This window comes from Schistocerca gregaria, chromosome 3, assembly GCF_023897955.1.
Source record: "Schistocerca gregaria isolate iqSchGreg1 chromosome 3, iqSchGreg1.2, whole genome shotgun sequence".
Classification (NCBI taxonomy): Eukaryota; Metazoa; Arthropoda; class Insecta; order Orthoptera; family Acrididae; genus Schistocerca; species Schistocerca gregaria.
In genome coordinates this window covers 135760128-135779252 of record NC_064922.1, presented here as the reverse complement: position 1 = coordinate 135779252, position 19125 = coordinate 135760128, and positions in this window count along the sequence as shown.

Genomic DNA, 19125 nt, shown 5'->3' with positions numbered 1-19125 from the left:
TTATTTTGTCATTAAATGACTTTTTTGCAGCAATCAGCACCTTCCTATAAATCTTTTTGTATCTATGATAGAAATTTAAGAATTCTGGATCATTGTGAATCTTTTTCATGGAACTGAGGTGTTAAAGTGTTTGGGAGGACTTCTTAATACCTGCTGTTATCCATCTGTTTTTGTGAGATGTTGATACAGTCATGCATACTTTTGGAAATGCTGTTTCAAAGTTCAATTTAAACAATGTGGAGAATTTGGAGAATTTCATATTCACATTGGTTTCCTTATACACTTCATCCCAGCTTTGTTTTTTCTAGTTCTTTTGAAAAATCTTTTATTTTGATTTCTGATAGATGTCGTTTATAGGCTTTGAAATGACAACAGGAATTTCGCGTACAATATGTAATTAGAAACAAGAAGGCGCTCATTATTCATACAAAATGATGATGACTTTAACGATAGTTATTTCAAACAGAACGAAAAAAAGGACGAACCAGACGAGGCGTGAACCAGCAAACCATGAACTGCACCGGATTATCAGTCTACCATGCAACGGATTCTGTTATACATTCAATGTCTATTTGTATTTAAACTCTATCAAAGATGGTCCCTCGGAAAACTTCTAAGCCGATTTTTTTCTGTAAATTTATGAATAACATTAAGATCAATCCATTTTTGGCACTTTTTAACCGTGTTCCACACCCGTATTTCACTACGGAGCCGGTAGCAGTCCCAGCCATTTTCTTACTGCGTATTAACAGCGCGACAATCAGAGCACAACAGTACAGAGACTGCGGCAGTACACGATTTTTGAAATAAAAACTACAAAGTTAAAGCGCGATGAAGTAAAACTAGATGGTTGTTAATGCATTAGAATATCTTTAAGTTTCATTTAACGTAACTTTGTAATTAAATATCTAATACATAAGTAGGACCTACTTCCAAGAGCGTAACGATACCAATGTACGTGTGCTACGGCTTCTGACCAATCATCGCGTTTGTTGACGACATAACACTCCGCGCCTCCTTTCGTGTTGGTGGGTCCGCGTCTAGTGACATCTAGCAATCATTTCCGCATTACATCGGGGAGTCCCGATACTTTTGATAGGGTAGTGTGTGTTCTTGACAGTAGGAAAGTGCTGCAGTCCGTCGCTAGTGACGGTTCTCTAAACTTTGTCACTATTATTTGGCGAAAGAAACGTCATATTCCCTCAGCCGATTCTCATTTGAGTTCACGTTTTGATTGAACCTGCCGGTAACAAGTTGCACGCCTTTGAATTACTTCGAAATCTCCCTTTAACCCGAACTGCTGGAGAGCCGAAGCACTTAAACAGTACTCAAGAATGGGTGTCAAAAGTGTTCTGCACGCAGTCTCCTTTGTTGATCAGCTGCACGCTCTTAAAATTCTCCTTCCCTAAAACCGACGTTACGTGATCATTCCATATCATTTCGCTACGCGACGTTAGGACTAGATATTTCCTCGACATTACTGTGTCAAGCAGTACAGCTCCAACACTGTATTCTAACATTACAGGAATGCTTTTCCTTCTCATTTGCTCATGTGCATAAACAACAAAAGCAGTTATAAATGTAAGACTAGGAAGAAAAGAATTTGATGAAAAAGCATTCATCAAAGAATGTTCTCTTCCTTCCTAAGATTGCAGAATTAGACGAATTGAAGCTCAGAGCGATGAAAGGCAACAAACTCTTGTACACGAGATTTCATTGCTAAACAAATATTCAAGGATCTTTTAGATGAACAACCAAATTTAACAGCTGGTTACATTGTGTTCTCTACGATTTCATACAAGCCATGTACATAACACTGCTTTCCTTCTGTTGTAGCAAAGTGGCTGAGCAGCGCGACCTGCTTTCGTAATTTGTATAGCCACGCGGTCTGTTGTACGAGGCCGACATAGACTGATGTGCTGAATCAGAGTGTTTACTACACATAAGCAGATAACGATTCTTTTATTACTTTTAATCATTGAACTTTTTATTGTGTCTGTTAAGCTTACAAATGGTGAAGTAACCCTAACTTTTAGTTAAACATGTTTAAAAATCCTTAACTGCTTTCGCAACTGTGAATAGTTTATTTGAAAACTGCGTATTTCAACTGTGGTAAATTTTCTCTGAAGAGTGTTGTAATCGTTGATAAGTGTAACTGATTCCTGACTGCAATTTTTTAACCCGTATTAAGGCTTACATGACGGTTGTATTTTTAAATTGTGACAAATTTACTTTGTGGACACCTCTGGTAAAAAAACTAAATTTGATCTGTAAGAAGTTTACTTTCTGAAGCCCAGTCCCTTTGTAAGTAGGCTGTTTAAGTTTTTTTTTATTGGTAACGCCGCCGCCATGTAGCGCTCTGTATGAAAATCACTGGCTGTGCCGTGTGCACTCTGTGGCTGGTTGGCATTGTTGTAATACTCGCCATTGTAGTGTTGGGCAGCGGCAGCTGGATGCTAACAGCGCGTAGCGTTGTGCAGTTGGAGGTGAGCCGCCAGCAGTGTTGGACGTGGGGAGAGAGATGACGGAGTTTTGAAATTTGTAAGAATTGGTGTCATGAACTGATATATATATTATGACTTTTGATGATATTAAGGTAAATACATTGTTTGTTCTCTATTAAAATCTTTCATTTGCTAACTATGCCTATCAGTGGTTAGTGCCTTCAGTAGTTTGAATCTTTTATTTAGCTGGCAGTAGTGGCGCTTGCTGTATTGCAGTAGCTTGAGTAACGAAGATTTTTGTGAGGTAAGTGATTTGTGAAACGTATAGGTTAATGTTGGTCAGGGCCATTCTTTCGTAGGGCTTTTTGCAAGTCAGATTGCGTTGCGCCAAAAATATTGTGTTTCAGTTTAAGCACAGTCTTGTATAATTTTTCTAAGGGGACGTTTCATATGTCGACCCTTAGCGAAGGATACCTCACTGGAATCTTCTGATTTTTTCCTTGTAGTTTGTGTAAGTAGTGTAGCTTTTGTTTATTGCTAGCGCGTAATCATAGAGAGAATTTCCTTTGTAGTTGTACAGTAAAATAGTTGTGGCATGCATGTAGTTTTGCACGAAGTATTTCGTAGCTGCGCTTGCAATTAACTAGATATTATTTTCAGTGCTATGTTAATGTGTTCTCTTATTTTTGTTCTTCAAATTGTGTTTTTCTGTGTTGTCGTGTGAATTATTGTGACAATAACGGCGTGTGAAAAACGTAACACTAGGCTCCAAAGTATACTGAGAAATTACAGTGAAGACGAAAGCAGTGTGTTAGCGTCACCATGTAATGAATTCACTAACGTTCAAAGTAGTAATTTGGTAATTGTACATAGGGAAATGGAGCGGGCTGCAAATAATGGTGTTGGCAGTGAAACAATTAGTGAACAGGGAAGCATTATCGATCGATCGGTCGGCAACAGTTCGCCTCAGGATTCCTAAATGACAGGACACAATCTTGCAAATACTGTAGATTCAGATTTTGCGTCCTCACCGTTTTCTCAAATAAATCAAGACACATTTTCTGCTTTTCAAAATGCGAATATTGCCGGTTCAAATGCACTGCCGAAAAGCACTGAGGAACATGTTGCATACACCAGTGCACTGTTATTACAGTTAATGCAACAAATGGGACAAAGGCTACAAAAGTTAGACACAACGCTTGAACAAAATCAGAAACAAATGGGACAAAATCTTCAAAAGTTAGACACAATGGAACAAAACCTTCAAAAGTTGGACACAATGGAACAACACCAGAGACAAACACAGCAACAGTTAGACACAATGGAACAACACCAGAGACAAACACAGCAACAGTAAGACACAATGGAACAAAATCTTCGGAAGTTAGACAGCACACTTGAACAAACACGTGACGATTTAACAACTGAGTTACATAACATTGAATCGAAATGCCAAAAAATCTGTAATGACGTAAAAACACAAATTTGTGAGCATTTTAAACCTATTTTTTCGCGGCATGAAAATGCATTACAGAATCATGAAGCAGCCATAAAAGAACTGCAAACTATTGTTCGTGAAAATCACGACACCTTGCAAGCTAAAATGGACTCAGTTGCATCCACCGATTCGGTTACGCAACTTGCAAGAACTCAGGAAAACTTAAAGGTCACAGTAGATTCAATTTCAACACAAATGGATACTCTGAAACTTGGTCCAGAAAAACACACTGAGGAAATGTGTTCACTATCGAAGAAAGTACCCGAACTTTCAGATCAGTTCACTAACTTATCTACGAAGATAGATGATGATCTGAATGATACAGAAGAGTGCGAACAAATTAGGAAATTCAAACAAAATCAGAATCAAATTAATACACAACACCAAAGAGAAATCCGGGAAGTGCAAGATCAGCTGACACAGGTAATACAAGAATTACGTATTTCAGAGGACACTCGCGCTCCAACACGGAAAGAGGGACTTAGAAATACGGAAAAGCCACAAAATAATAACACAGGGCATTTGGGAAATTGTGAAAGAAATTGGCAAGGTGCACCGAATTTTGAGATGGAACTGCCGACACGACGTAACAATGAACGATATGCTACCCGCCGACACGATGATTCTGACTATAAGCTTGTCATTACTACACGTAAATTCAAAACATTTAAGAATTCTGGCAACGACATTCATCCACAAGCGTGGCTCCATCAATTCTCTCATTGTTTTCCTCCCAACTGGTCATTAGAGCACAGATTAGAATTTACGTGTGGCTACTTGGAGAATGAACCATCTGTAAGAATGCGATCGGTCATTCACGATTGTCATAGTGAAGGAGAATTTTACCATGCCTTCCTCTCAGCATATTGGTCTCAACCTACACAAGACCGAGTAAAACATGGCATCATAATGATGAAACATTTCGAACAATCTGAATTTTCCAGTCTTGTCAAATATTTTGAAGACATGTTACATAAGAATCAATATCTTTCAAACCCATACAGCCCCACAGAACTCATCCACATTTGCTTAATGAAATTTCCTGAACATTTACGACATATTATTTTGGCAGGACGGTGCAAAGACGACATTGAAGCTTTTCAGCGACTCTTACAAGAACTGGAAATTGACACTGACAATCGCGGAACCTGAAAACAGAAGCACAACAATTACAGGTCATATCCGTCGCAATTCCGCGATGAAAGAAATAACAACTGGACACGACAAGGCTATTCTCACAACACAAATCGTGACCAAAACAGACACAACCCGTATGACAACCACTGGCAGAGTAATAGTTACAGAGAAAGATCGTATTTCCGTAGTAATGAAAATGACAGAGACAATCATAGAAACAGACAATATGGCAACCAGAACTATTATTATTATCACGGGAGACAGAATAACTTCAGACGCAACGGTCCAGCGAGCAGTTATGATTCAGGGAGAAATTCTCCACCACGTGGCCGACAAGAAACAAACTATGGAATCTACCGACAAAATGACAGACCTGAATTGCATCAGAACTGGCGGGATTCCTACAGGACAGGGCCCTCTCGGCAAGGTGAATTTGTAGATGTTAGGTCTCCTAATCCCAATAACGGCGCGCGCCAACAAAGAGACAAACATTTATTTTACTACATCAGTGACAGACGTTTACATATTTACACCGTTGGATAACTTCACACTTATGAAATTGTATTTTGTCTGTACTTCGTGAACTGTTCATATTTTTTCTCAACCATTGTGATACTATGAGAGCTTTGAATGACATATTTGGTATGGGATCATGATTTTTAAAGTACTTTTGAGGTAGATGACAATATTGAAATGAGCAGAGAATTTTTTAGGTTTTGACATTATTGCAGAAAGCTACGGTGTTTTAGAGATTTGACTGAGGTGTTATGATGTTATTTTTACGACGACGATGTGTATTTTGCTGTTGAGGTATGTTTATGATCAATAAGATTATGCTACCATATATGAGGAATTTGATTGTGCTACGTATTTCTTATGATGAAATATGGAAGAAGTGTCAACGAATATGTATATGTATAATATGGTAAGGAATAATGAGTAGTGGTTAGGGACTCTGATTTGTGAAAAAGGTTGTTGGAAACCAAGAATCGTACTTTAAGAGTTATGAAATGTATGTAAATGCGTGAATATATTACAATGGCGACGGAACTCTTTTGGACACTGTTATATTTATAGGATTTTATTTTCTATACATTTGTAACGCCAATTCTCAACCTGTGAAAATATTTGTATATGAGACTGTCACTGTAGCGGAAACAGCTGTCATAAATATTTCAGTAAGAAAGGTAAGTGACCTTGACGTAATGCGTTTTGGGCGCCCAGCTGAAAGGTAGTCGTCTGACAAAAGAAAGCCATTAGGTAAAAAAAAAAAAAGAGGCCATTATCCTCGCTATTGACATTCATTCCTTTGTGGAAAGCATCGTAAATACGACACACTCAAACTTGAAAACATATGATTATACTATGAACCTCTTAATTTATGATATTTACTGAAATGAAATGATGAGAAACGTTTCATGTCTATTGGCTTACTATTTGGAAGATTGTTTACTGCATTATGAAATACCTTATGGCTAGAGAATGACGTTTCACGCCTTGCTTTGCCTATTTTGTTTAATATCTAATTTCTAGCTGCACTGCAGAATTGGTTAAAATAAAATTTTATAGATGCACTAATATAAATATTTTCTGTCTACAGATCCAGTATATAATAATAATGTGATATACTTCCAAAAAAAATGAGGGAGCACAAAAAAACATTTCCCTTCACAGGAACTGCATACATAATTTTCTTTTCAAGTACTTGGTAATTTATTTCATTGAATAAGTAGTGGTGCACCATTTTAATTACATAGACATTAAGATGTGAATATACATTTCCCTTATCTGCGTTGTTGTCTTCAGTGTACTATTTTTTCTGCTTTTGGGTTTGTCATGTTTAGATATAAGTTATTACATTTATTGCTGCTTGCTTTGCTTACCTGCACCTTTTTTTTCATTGCTGTTTGTATTAATTGTTTTGTGCTGCTGCATTGCCTCGTCCCTTAGTTATGCATCTGAGCTCAGTAGATTTAAGTTAGCTTAAGAGGGGGTAGCCTATATAAGAGAATGAGTTGCGATGGATTTGAAGAAATGCACTGAGAGGTTATATGAGAAAAGTACAGAAAGCAGGTATAGACAGGACTTTTTGGAAATAATGAAGAACGAAGGGAGATCTCCAAGAAGTAAAGAAAGTTTTGTTTGCAAAATACTGCAGTAAAACAAACCCTGCCCTTTCCTTGTGTTATCCCACTATGTGTTTGTGTACCCTTGTGTATTTATGTTCTTCCTGTCTTTATATGTTTATCTGATAAGACTTATGTTGCAGAATTTTTCTAATACTAAGCTACATTCACTATGATGAGGAATACTGTTATCCTCAAATACAATTTGCATTAATAACATGTTATTTACACATTATTTATTCTGTTTTGTTCTAATGCTCATGTGTGAAGTTGATGTTTCAAAAGTTGTTCTGATCTTTTATGTATGTACTTATGTCGTAATTTTGGTAACACTGATGTATTTGCTATTTCGATTCTTTTGTAAAGCCTGTACTACTACAAATGTTATCTGTATTGTTATGTTCTTTAAAGATGTATTTTGTACCTTTGTTATTGTATTCTTATGTTATAAAATTGTAATTGACACCAGTTCATCAAATTAAGTAACTTGTAAATTACATTTCACTGCACACATTTCTGTTGGTCATAGTATATGGACAATATGTGAGAAGTAGGGACTGATAGTGTTTGCATGTGTGTTAATAATTCAGTAAGGGACTGGATAACAGCATTGCTGGTTCTAAGGACATTTCAAAAACAGTTTTTGAGAGTGCACAAGTGGTGGTTATGGACTTGCTATATTATCTGCAAGACTCTTCAATGGTGATTGTGCACCTACACAGTCAAACAGATGGATGCTGGCCATCTCTACAAGGACTACAGTGGGTCTACACCTTTGATGACCCACCAATACCATTATTTCTACAAGGACTGCAGTGGGTCTGCACCTCTGGTGGCCCACCAATACCGTAATCTCTACCAGGACTACAATGGGTCTACTCTGTGACGACCTACCTACCGATATTCTTCAAAACTTCGACTGACTCTGCTGTGGGTTTGCTCTGTTGTGGCCCATTACCTGTCTGCATGTCAAGAGTCAGCACTGTCTTTCCGATGAAAGGACAACACTACTTCTTCAAGACTGCATGGAAATCCACTACTTCCGTGTGCATTTTCTTTTACTACTCAGACTTTGAGAAAAACATTGCAATTTTACTTTGATGAATGATCAGGACTGTCTTTATGGACTGTGAGAAAATTTTAGCTTTTGACCAACATTGTATCGATAAGTGTGTGCATTACATTTCTTTGTCATTGTAATTATGAAAAAAAATTTCAAATCTGTATTGGCCACTGCCCAAAACAATTTGTAAATTTTTTTGTGGGGAGCATGGGGGCTATGTAAGTAGGCTGTTTAAGTTTTTTTATTGGTAACGCCGCCGCCACGTAGCGCTCTGTATGAAAATCACTGGCTGTGCCATGTGCAGTCTGTGGCTGGTTTGCATTGTTGTCTGCCATTGTAGTGTTGGGCAGCGGCAACTGGATGCTAACAGCGCGTAGCGTTGCGCAGTTGGAGGTGAGCCGCCAGCAGTGGTGGACGTGGGGAGAGAGATGGTGGAGTTTTGAAATTTGTAAGAATTGGTGTCATGAACTGATATATATATTATGACTATTAAGGTAAATACATTGTTTGTTCTGTATTAAAATCTTTCACTTGCTAACTATGCCTATCAGTAGTTAGTGCCTTCAGTAGCTTGAATCTTTTATTTAGCTGGCAGTAGTGGCACTTGCTGTATTGCAGTAGCTTGAGTAACGAAGATTTTTGTGAGGTAAGTGATTTGTGAAACGTATAGGTTAATGTTAGTCAGGGCCATTCTTTCGTAGGGATTTTTGGAAGTCAGATTGCGTTGCGCCAAAAATATTGTGTTTCAGTTTAAGCACAGTCTTGTATAATTGTTCAAAGGGGACGTTTCACCTTACCACTCCCTGCTCCACGCATAGCTATATCTTCTCAGTAGGGTTCTGTTCGCTGCGTTCATGACATTTATAAGGGTGGTGTCATGCTCGATACTAAACTACCGACGAGTCAGTAAACTTGAAGTTGATGTTAGAACAGTTACGTTCAATACAAATTCACTCTTTTACGGAGTTGTATCAATAAGAAATGTGGCTTGGTGTGCCAGTGTCAGACTACAGATCCAGATGTCTAAAGTTCGTTCCTCCACTCAGCACCAAGAATTTTTACTTTATCGCCTACCACCTTCTTTCACCTCAGGCAGGGTTTGTGGGTGTGAAAAATCACGAGTTGCACCGTGGTTCGCAGTTCGCATTAAACTGTAGATCCTCCTGAAACTGACTGGGTGAGTCTGCTCAAAAGTCAGCAGAAGGCACAGCATACCGCCTCCAACAGTACCACGCCTAGTAAGGCACTGTGCTGTTCAAACCAGCCGTCAGGTCGACTACAGCTTTTTTAGCATAAACAACTACCTCGAAAGCAATAGCGGGAGCAGCGACTCGTGCAGCGGAATCAACAGCAGCTGATCTCACTGCTGCCAGATCAATGGGAACAGCTTCAGCTCTTAATACCGTACGTCATTACTGCAACGTCGTTTTCGTCGCTGTTAACATGATGTACGTTTCCTCCACTCAGTGTGCAGTCGTCATAATAAGGCGTTTACTAGCGCCTGCTTCACATACAATGCCAAGTACATCGTATTTCTAACGCTAAAGGTCAAAGTGATTTCGTGTTGCTATTATTTACTTATTTATTTATTTAACCTGATCAGATTAGGGCCATCAGGCCCTCTCTTACATCGGACCAGTGTTCCACAGATGCAGCATTTCACACATCAGAGTTACATCATGACCATAGTTTAAATGAGAAAATTAGATTATTCTAGTGACAATATGAGTAAAGAGTAGTGACTAAGACCTAATAAAGTAAATGCGGCAGTATTTTTACAACAGGTGCTATACATGCAGATTATGATAAAAGCAATAATGATAACAGTAAAAAAGTCAAATAATAATGATAAACATGACTAAGACCTAATAAAGTAAATGCTGGCTGTATTTTTACAACAGGTGCTATACATACAGATTATGATAAAAACAATAATAATAACAGTAAAAAAAGTCAAATACTAATGAGAAACATGAGAAAAATTGGCAATAGTAATGAAGGTTTTGTGCAGATGTACATTAATATCTTGGTGTGTAAAGTAGATGTTTACTAGTATAGCGAGTTTTGGCGAAGGGAGATTTAAGGAGGGGGAAAGAGGGAAGTAATGATGTGAAGTGCATTCATGTACAGAGGAAGGCATTACTGTTGCTTAAGTAGATACGTCATTAACTGTTTTTTGAAGCCGGACATGTTTTTAAGTTCTCTATCCTAACGAGGGAGGTTATTCCAGAGTCGGGTTCCCGCTACTGTAAAGGACTTGGAGAAGGTGACTGAGCGATGCAGTGGAACGGAGAGGATTTTATTATAATAGGAACGTGTGTTTCTGTCATGTTGTTCCGACATGAGCGTTAGGGACGAGGAGAGATATGAGGGACAGTGTATATTTATAAGGCAGTAGATCAGACAGAGTGTATGGAAATCTCTGCGTTTCTCTGCACGCAGCCAGGACAATTTTGCATATGCTGGTGAAATGTGATCAAAAAGTCGAACGTCACAGATATATAGGACGCAGGCATTTATGATCAGTTCTAGACGTCGCGATTTTCTTGAGAGAGGCCTTGTAGGATAATATCGCTGTAGTCAATGATTGGGAGTATAAGCGTTTGTACTAATTTCTTTTTCAGATCGAAAGGGAAGAATTTTTTATATTTTTGTAGGACATGAAGGGATGCTGATGCTTTTTTGCACACTGAAGTTACGTGCTCTGTCCAATTTAGATTTTCATCTATTATTACTCCCAAGCTCTTTGCTGAGGGAGAGAGGTTAATATTTGTTCCATTCAGGATAAGAGGTGGTACGGATTCGCGATGTTTTGGGCTGAGCTTAGAGTGACCAACAAGTACCGCTTGGGTTTCAGATGGGTTTAGTTTTAGACCTGTGTCCTGTGCCCATTTTGACAGTGCATCGAGGTCAATATTGAAATTTTCAATAGCTTTCTTGAGATTGCTTGGTTTCGCACTTAGATACAACTGAAGGTCATCAGCATACATATGGTATTTGCGATAGGTCAGAACCGATAACACATCATTGACATACAGAGAGAAGAGTATAGGACCTAATATTGAGCCTTGGGAAATGTCTGACACTACCTGCCGCCATTGTGATTTTATATTCCCAGGTAGGACGCGTTGCTGACGAGACGTCATGTATGAGCGAAACCATTGCACTGCACTTGGTGAGAAATTTAGACCGCTAAGTTTGGCTAGTATGATGTGGAAGTCGACAGTATCATATGCTTTGCTGAAATCTAAGAAGCAAATGATAGTCACTTCTTGTCTGTCCATGGCAAGTTTCAGGTCATCTGTCGCCTTTATCAGTGCGGATGTTGTGTTTCGATGTTTACAGAAACCTGATTGGTATTCGTCTAGTAGGTTGTTAGTAGTTAGGTAGTTGGTGAGCTGGTCATGAACTATATATTCTAAGGCCTTTGATAGTGCAGGAAGAAGGCAGATGGGGGCGGTTGTCAGAGGGTGCTATGGCGATGTCCTTTTTAGGCAGTGGCTTAATTTGTCCCAGTTTCCAGCCCTCAGGGAAAACACTTGTGATTAATGAATCGTTGAAAATGTCTATTATCGAGGGCGGTAGTGGGTCAATAACAAGTTTTACCACCTGGACAGTGACGCCATCATGTCCAGTAGATGCTGATCTAATCCACATTATGGCTTTCTTGACAGTACTGCAAGTGACGTGCTGTAGATAGAGTTTTTCTTTGCTACAGTCGTTCATCCTCATGAAGTAATCAATGATTCTCTGTTTTTTTGCGGTTCAATTTCGGTTGTAGGTAATGTGAAGAATCGGTTTAGTTCTTCAGCTGGGACCATGGGATTTTCTGCAACTTTTATTTTGCCTAAACCAAGACTACGGAGATTTTTCCACAGGATAGCTGGTCTACATCTATTGTCAGCTAATGTACAGGCATGTCTGAGCTAAGCGTTTCTCACCAATTGACTGACTTTGTTTCGTTTCTGCTTGTATACAGTATGATTTTCAGGAGTAGGGTGTATCTTGTATGCTCGATGTGCAGTGTCTCTGAGATTCATGAGCTGTTTTAGTTCATCAGTCAGCCAAGGTGCAGGTTGCCTTTTTACTTTTCTGGTCTTTATTGGAGCATATTTGTCATATAGTTGAGTAATTTTGTTAGTAAAACCCTGGAGTTTGTCGTTTATGTCCATGAGGGGAGTAGAAGTCATCCCCCCAACTATTTCTTGTGCCTCAGTTTCGAGTTCAGGCAAATTTATGCGTTTTGGGTCTCGGTGTGTAGACAGTTTTTGTTTCTTTCTAGGACATTCTAGTGAATTCGTCAAGAAAATGATGTCATGGGCAGACATGCCAGGCGCAGATATTTGAGAGTTGTGGATTATTCTGTTTGGAGATCTGGTTGCGAATATATATATATGAAAGTGTGACTGGCAGTCGTGTGATGAGTAGGAGACAGCTGAAGTAGTGTCATGTTTGAGGAAGAAAGCATCCTCTTAAATTTCCAAGTGGAAGGACTATTGCACAGAAAATTAATGTTAGTGTCACCTGCTATAATTACATGTTCATGTGACTATTCGAGACTAGAGAGGGCAGTTTCGAAGCAGGCGAACGCACCTACATTAGGAGCTTTGTAAAGGACACATTTTAAGCACTTTCTGTTAAGTGATTTGATCTCTATGAACGTATATTCCTCTTGTTTATCTACATTATTGTCGGATGTGTGTAGTACTGTAGGTGACAAATCAGAGCGTTTGTACGCCCCTACTCTGCCCCCTCTTCTGTTGCATCTGTCGTGCCTGAGAAAGATATAGGAATACTTGGTTTGAGCCAAGTATCTGACAAAAGTATTTCGTGTATATCAGCATTTTGAAATATATATATGAACTCGTTGAAGTGAGCTGGCAGAGACTGGACATTTGCATGTGCAGTATGCAGCTTGGTGCATTCGGGTGTTGATTGCCTGAAGAGGCTGCCGACCGATGTTTGCGGGTCGTGATTGGCGGTGACAAGAGGGTCTGGCATGAGGAATGCGGAAAGGCATGTGAAGGAGGGAGAGAGGGGTAAGGGAGTGTCCTCCCAGTTCTGTGCAGTGAAAGCGGCCAGGAGGGGGAGGGGGTGGGTCCCCGGGAAGGCAACGGGATCTGTGGCCAAGGTCAGAGAGTCTGCAACGGTTCTGGAAGTAGTTGTGGGCTGGCAGGGGAAGGAATTTCGCTACACACAATGGGAGTAATCTGCACGTTACGACAGAGTGGGATATTATTTGCACTTATTAGGATAACAACTGAAGTATGATGGTGGGTTGCTAATTAAGGATGGAGTGAGACTACCTTATGTAATAATTAACAAAATTACACGAGAAAAACAATTATTGATGAAAATAGTTATGTGGAGAAACGAAAAGTTGATAATACAAATAATAAAAAAAAGTACACGAGAAAAATATTTAGAGACAAAAAAAATAGTTATGTAGAGAAACGAACAATTTGATAATACATTAGTTGAGATATGGTTGACAGTGTAAACAATATAAACATACAGGTTAGCGGCATCAAGATTAGACATGATTTAGCTTCTAAGGCACAGGCTTTCGAGTTCATTAACAAGGAAAATTGTTTTCTTTCCGTTTTCGGTCTTAACCATTATCCTGCCGTCATTTGTCCATACGTTCTGTAGCCCAAATTTCGAAATCGCGCTCTTCAAAATGTTTAGTCTTTCAGAGGGCAGATCCTCGCGCACTGCCAGACCCAACTTCGCGAGATTCTTCTTTGCTCTGAAGATTTCAGATCTTTTCCTATAGGACATAAATTTCACTATTATAGGTCTCGGTATTGTAGAACCTGGCGACCTACGACCCACTCTATGACTTCTGTCAATGTCACTCAGAGTCACCTGCACGCCTAGCTTTTCTTGGACAAGGTTTATCACTAGTTCATCTGTGTTCTCTCTGCTACTCTCTGGAATACACAACAGTCTGAGATTATTGCGTCTCTGATATTGTTCGAGCTCGTCCGTCTTCTCGTTCAATTTCTGTTCGAGCAGTCGTGCTTTCTCCTCACTTCCTTTTAACGATGTGTCCAGTGCACGGATCTCGCTCGCATTTCCCTCCAGAGTTTTCTGTATTTTGTCCGTCACTGCTGCAGTGACAGCATCAGTGATGGTTAGAACAACGACCCCGAGCGTCTCCTTAGCCTGCAGCGCGGCACTCACCTCAGCCTTCACGAGTGCGGCGATGTTAGCGATGCCGGGCGGAGCGGCCGCAGCTCCCGGTGTCGACTCCACGCCTGCGCTGTCGCCGGCCTGGCCGTTGCCTGCACTGCGCGTTGTTCGGCGATTTTCCATTTTAAGTGCGATTCTGTGTAATTGGCGCTCAGTATGTGATGTAAAATACGACACTCGGCAGTAGATATACGGCTTTAGTATTTGTAGACTAGCCTAACTGCTTGAAACACCTCCAGATTTCACATAAACTTGCGAGCCAAGCTAACGCACGTCACTCACTCGCCGCCATGTTTGATTGATTCGCCGTGTTGTCAGATCATGAACATGTCAACATATCGATAAAACGAGACCAGGCGAAAGAGAGCCAAATTTAATGCACATTCCTAACAATGCCCCATAAAGAAAGTTGAGCACTGCTGGGGAGAATGGTGAACCCATGAACATTTTGTCGGTCATTTCAAAAATTTTACCGCTGTACAAGAAACAGTTGGTCGTCAAAGCATGACGAAACATCCTTACAGTTTCAGAAGGTAAGTGGTCTGCCAAAAGGACCAACATGCCCTCTACAGGAATTTTTCTAAACAGAAAAATCACACCAGGCTAACTAAAATAATGTTTGGACCAACTCAGATTTGCCTGATTATTAGTAGCCTGATTTGATGTATAAATTAGAATGTGGGAAAAAAGCTGCAACTGGGATGCAGATATAATCTTAGTGGTGCACAGAAGTAAGTTCTCGACATTGTGTACACACAGAGAAATGCCCTGAATTTTTTACGTTTCTACAAGAGCGGTGATGCCAGACACTACTGACGTGAGCGTAGTATCTAGCATTATGATTCAACGATGACTCACGCCGACCAATCACAAATCGTCACCACACAAGCAGTCACGGGAGTCAGTTGTTCGTGATGGAGTCGATGGTGGGTTTCGCCAATCTCTCCAGATTTCACCCAGATTTAATGCAGCAAGCAAACCGAGAATGTTTCATACAATATCTCTGTTATTGGGGACTGTTGGCAACTAATTCCATGAGTGAATAATTGTACTGCAACTCTATCTTTAACATTCCCAATTCTTCAAATAGATGCCAGCATGTGATGACATAGTCCCCTTTACTGCAGATAATGTTCTGCAAGCTCAAGCATTCAAACTGTAGCAATCGCAAAAGGGTATAAAATCTCACAAGATACTCAAAAGTTAAAGAGGCAATACATCACTGTAAAGAAAAGTACATGGGTTGTTTCGGTTTTTAGTTCAGATCTTTCTACTGGAGAGTAACAGCAGCGTACTGAACAACATTTCGTCAGTATTTACGTCATTTGCAGATTAACCGCTATTGCTATTAAAGTTGTATGTTTTTAGCTTGGTAGTACCTCCTGTGTGGCAAGAGCAAGCTGTTGATGCTTATTTTCCTGCGTACGGCATGTGATCTGTGATCTACGCAAAATGGGTAGTCTATACTGACAAGTGTTCTCCGCTTAGTGGCGCAGCTACAATCATGCAGAAAACATCAGGTCGTAAAGTCTGTGACATGTTTGTACGAAGACTATCAGACAAAGAGAAAAAACAGTCAACATATTGACGTGTGTATATATTAAGGAATTACACATAAAAGTATCTGCACTAATACCCGTTACATCCTGTATAATAAATAGACATCGTCCCAAGTCACCATCTCCACAAACTGATAGAAAGTGAATACAGCAGCAGAACATCAGCATCGTCCCTTCAGTTTGTCCGGCTCCGTAGGTGAGTGGCCAGTGCAGCTGCCCACCATACAGACGACTTGGGCTCCAGGTACTGCCAGGAATTTTTCCTTAGTGGGAGGACTCGTACGAGACGCGTTCAACTTCATGAGGAGCTCCTCGACCATTAACAGGGCCTCCAAGGTCAATAAACACGAGAACAAACAAGAGTGCTCAATGCTGACCAAATGCACCTTTGTATCTCATCCGACAATGCCACTGCAAGACGATGACATGGCAGTCGGTCGGACCCTACTTGACCGTCTAGGGCCAGCACTTACCTTACTTTCAGTTTCCCTACACACCAATGCTACTTTTCATCACCGTCAGTGTAGTTAAATTTTGACAAGTGCAAATACATAGGCAGGATGGTCCAATACGTTCGGCAAGTCCAGGCTATTTTAGTGCACATTAACATCAGTCTTCCAGTGGTGGGTAGTTTGTGAGTGAGCAGTTACAAAGGAATGGACAACTAAACTGAAAGGAAGGACCGAGCAACGACTTCTAATGAACATACACTCAGTGCTTCGCCAGCCGCGGTGGTCTCGCGGTTCTAGGCGCTCAGTCCGGAACCGCGAGACTGCTACGGTCGCTAGTTCGAATCCTGCCTCGGGCATGGATCTGTGTGATGTCCTTAGGTTACTTAGGTTTAAGTAGTTCTAAGTTCTAGGGGACTGATGACCTAAGATGTTAAGTCCCATAGTGCTCAGAGTCATTTGAACAACTCAGTGCTTCCCCCCTTTTCTCGATTGTTTAGTACTGTTCTTTCTTGGGTAGTCACTCATTCCTCATTTTCGTTCAACCATTCCTATTTAGCACTGTTCACTGTACTCAGGCATTCTCGTTCAGTTTGAAAATGTTCTCCAACTCCTGTTTTGCTAGTGTTAGCTATTCACGACCAGTAATTTATAAGTTTGTTATAATTATTTGATTTATATAAAACTTTCTTTGTAGTATTTACATTTTTCCTGTAACGAGTGAGTGACTGGGTAGCAAAGAAAAATCTGTTTACCTTTTCATCACTATATTTACAATAAGACAAGGTTTTTTTTTTACTGGTAGATATTGTTCGGTTTTATCTGCTTCATATCATTATTAGTTTTTTAGACAACTATTAACAGTTTTTTATTTCTTGTTTTACTTTTTTAAGTGTGGCATTTTTCAACATAATTGCCACTCTAATAAAAATTAGTGGGTTTCATACTGGCTTTAAATGCTCTTACTTGGAACTTAAAAGTTCAGCTGTATTATGCCTCTATTTGGCTTCAGTTAATATAGAATAAGAATGATTATGTTTAGCAAACTTCCAGGTCAAAACCAACTCCAACAATTCATCATATTGGGTTGATTGATTAATGCCAATAGTTCTTTAATGGAATACAAATGTTACAGTTAACTACAGCCCTTTATTTTGCTCATTCAAGAGTTCCTGGATTTCATATATGATAAAATCCTCCTAAAAAAACTAAGATGAAAAATACTGATGATATTGTTCAGCTTATGGTGTACAATGTTTTTATAATAACTACAATTGGTAAAATTAATGCAATTTCTACATTAAAAATTAGGGAAATTACAGCAATTTAGAATAATCAAAGGGAGAACAGTATTCAAGTTAAGATTTTCGAATCAGTTCCAAATTTGAATTGTGATCTTTTTTTTCTTGATCATTCATTATTTTTCATAGAACAGTTGCAAGTACTATAACAATTATTTATACAAAATATCCAATGAAAATTCTTGTGGATAAACTAAATTTGTTTTCTTCAATCAAGCTTTTTATTGTAATCCAGATGTACAATTTACACAAGAAAGACATATATGCACATCATCAGTAAACTGAAGTGTATAGGAATAATCATACTACAGTGATGAAGTGTCAGTGTCATATAGCAGTTTCAATTCACAAGCAGCACCTTAGCAAGAATTGATTTATTGAATGTCAGAGTAGACATATTGATTAGAAGATTGTTTCAGTAGTAACAGGTAGTCCATGGAATACTATGACAATGAAATATGTTGATATGTATACTGTAGCAGTTATAGTGGAAGGTGCTTCACGGTATTCACAGGCTTGTAATATAATGAAACATAATCCAAGTAATACAGTGAAAAATAGGTCTTGTAATGCAGTGTTTGGTTAGATTCTATAGTGCTCAGAAGTATTCATATTTAGTTAATCCTAACTCAAGAATGATGGCTATATTAAGTAATGGAATATGTAAAGAGATGAAAGGGTGAATTCTTATTGGTGGTTATAATATTCCTAATTCAGTAGTTGATGCTAGTCTTCTTCCGGATGGAACTGAAAGAGTTGATTTTTCCTGCACACTGTTAGAGAGTGGAATGGTAGAGAAATCGTCTGAAGCTGGATCGATGAACCTTTTATGAGGCACTAACATATGGATTGCAGAATAGTCTTGTAGATATATATGTATTGAAAAGAACGATACAAAGAAAAGAGCTTCAGCAGTAATATATGAGATTATTTCCCCTCGTAATCCAATCGAAACAAATCCTGTGTGTAATCCTCTATATGTACCTTCTCATACTACACCTTGACATTATTAACTTATTGTAAGTCATGTAATTGTGAATCCAATTATAAATAGGTTACTACTAAATAAACAAAATCATTTAATTAGTGGAGATACTAAAACTATTTTTCAAACTGCTCCTGGTAATTGGCAATGCCTACAATCTACTAGGTGAAATGGTGATTTAAGTGAGTTGTTTTCATGAATAGAAAATGCATAAGCTTAAATTATTACAGCTGATCATCCCATAAGTAGTAACAACAAGTGCCCAATAATTAATAATGAAATTAAGTTTATTTCTATTGATGGTCCTCTGTTTCCCAGTAGTGTTAATAACAAATTCCTTGCAATTATATTTGTGGCTACCCTGATTG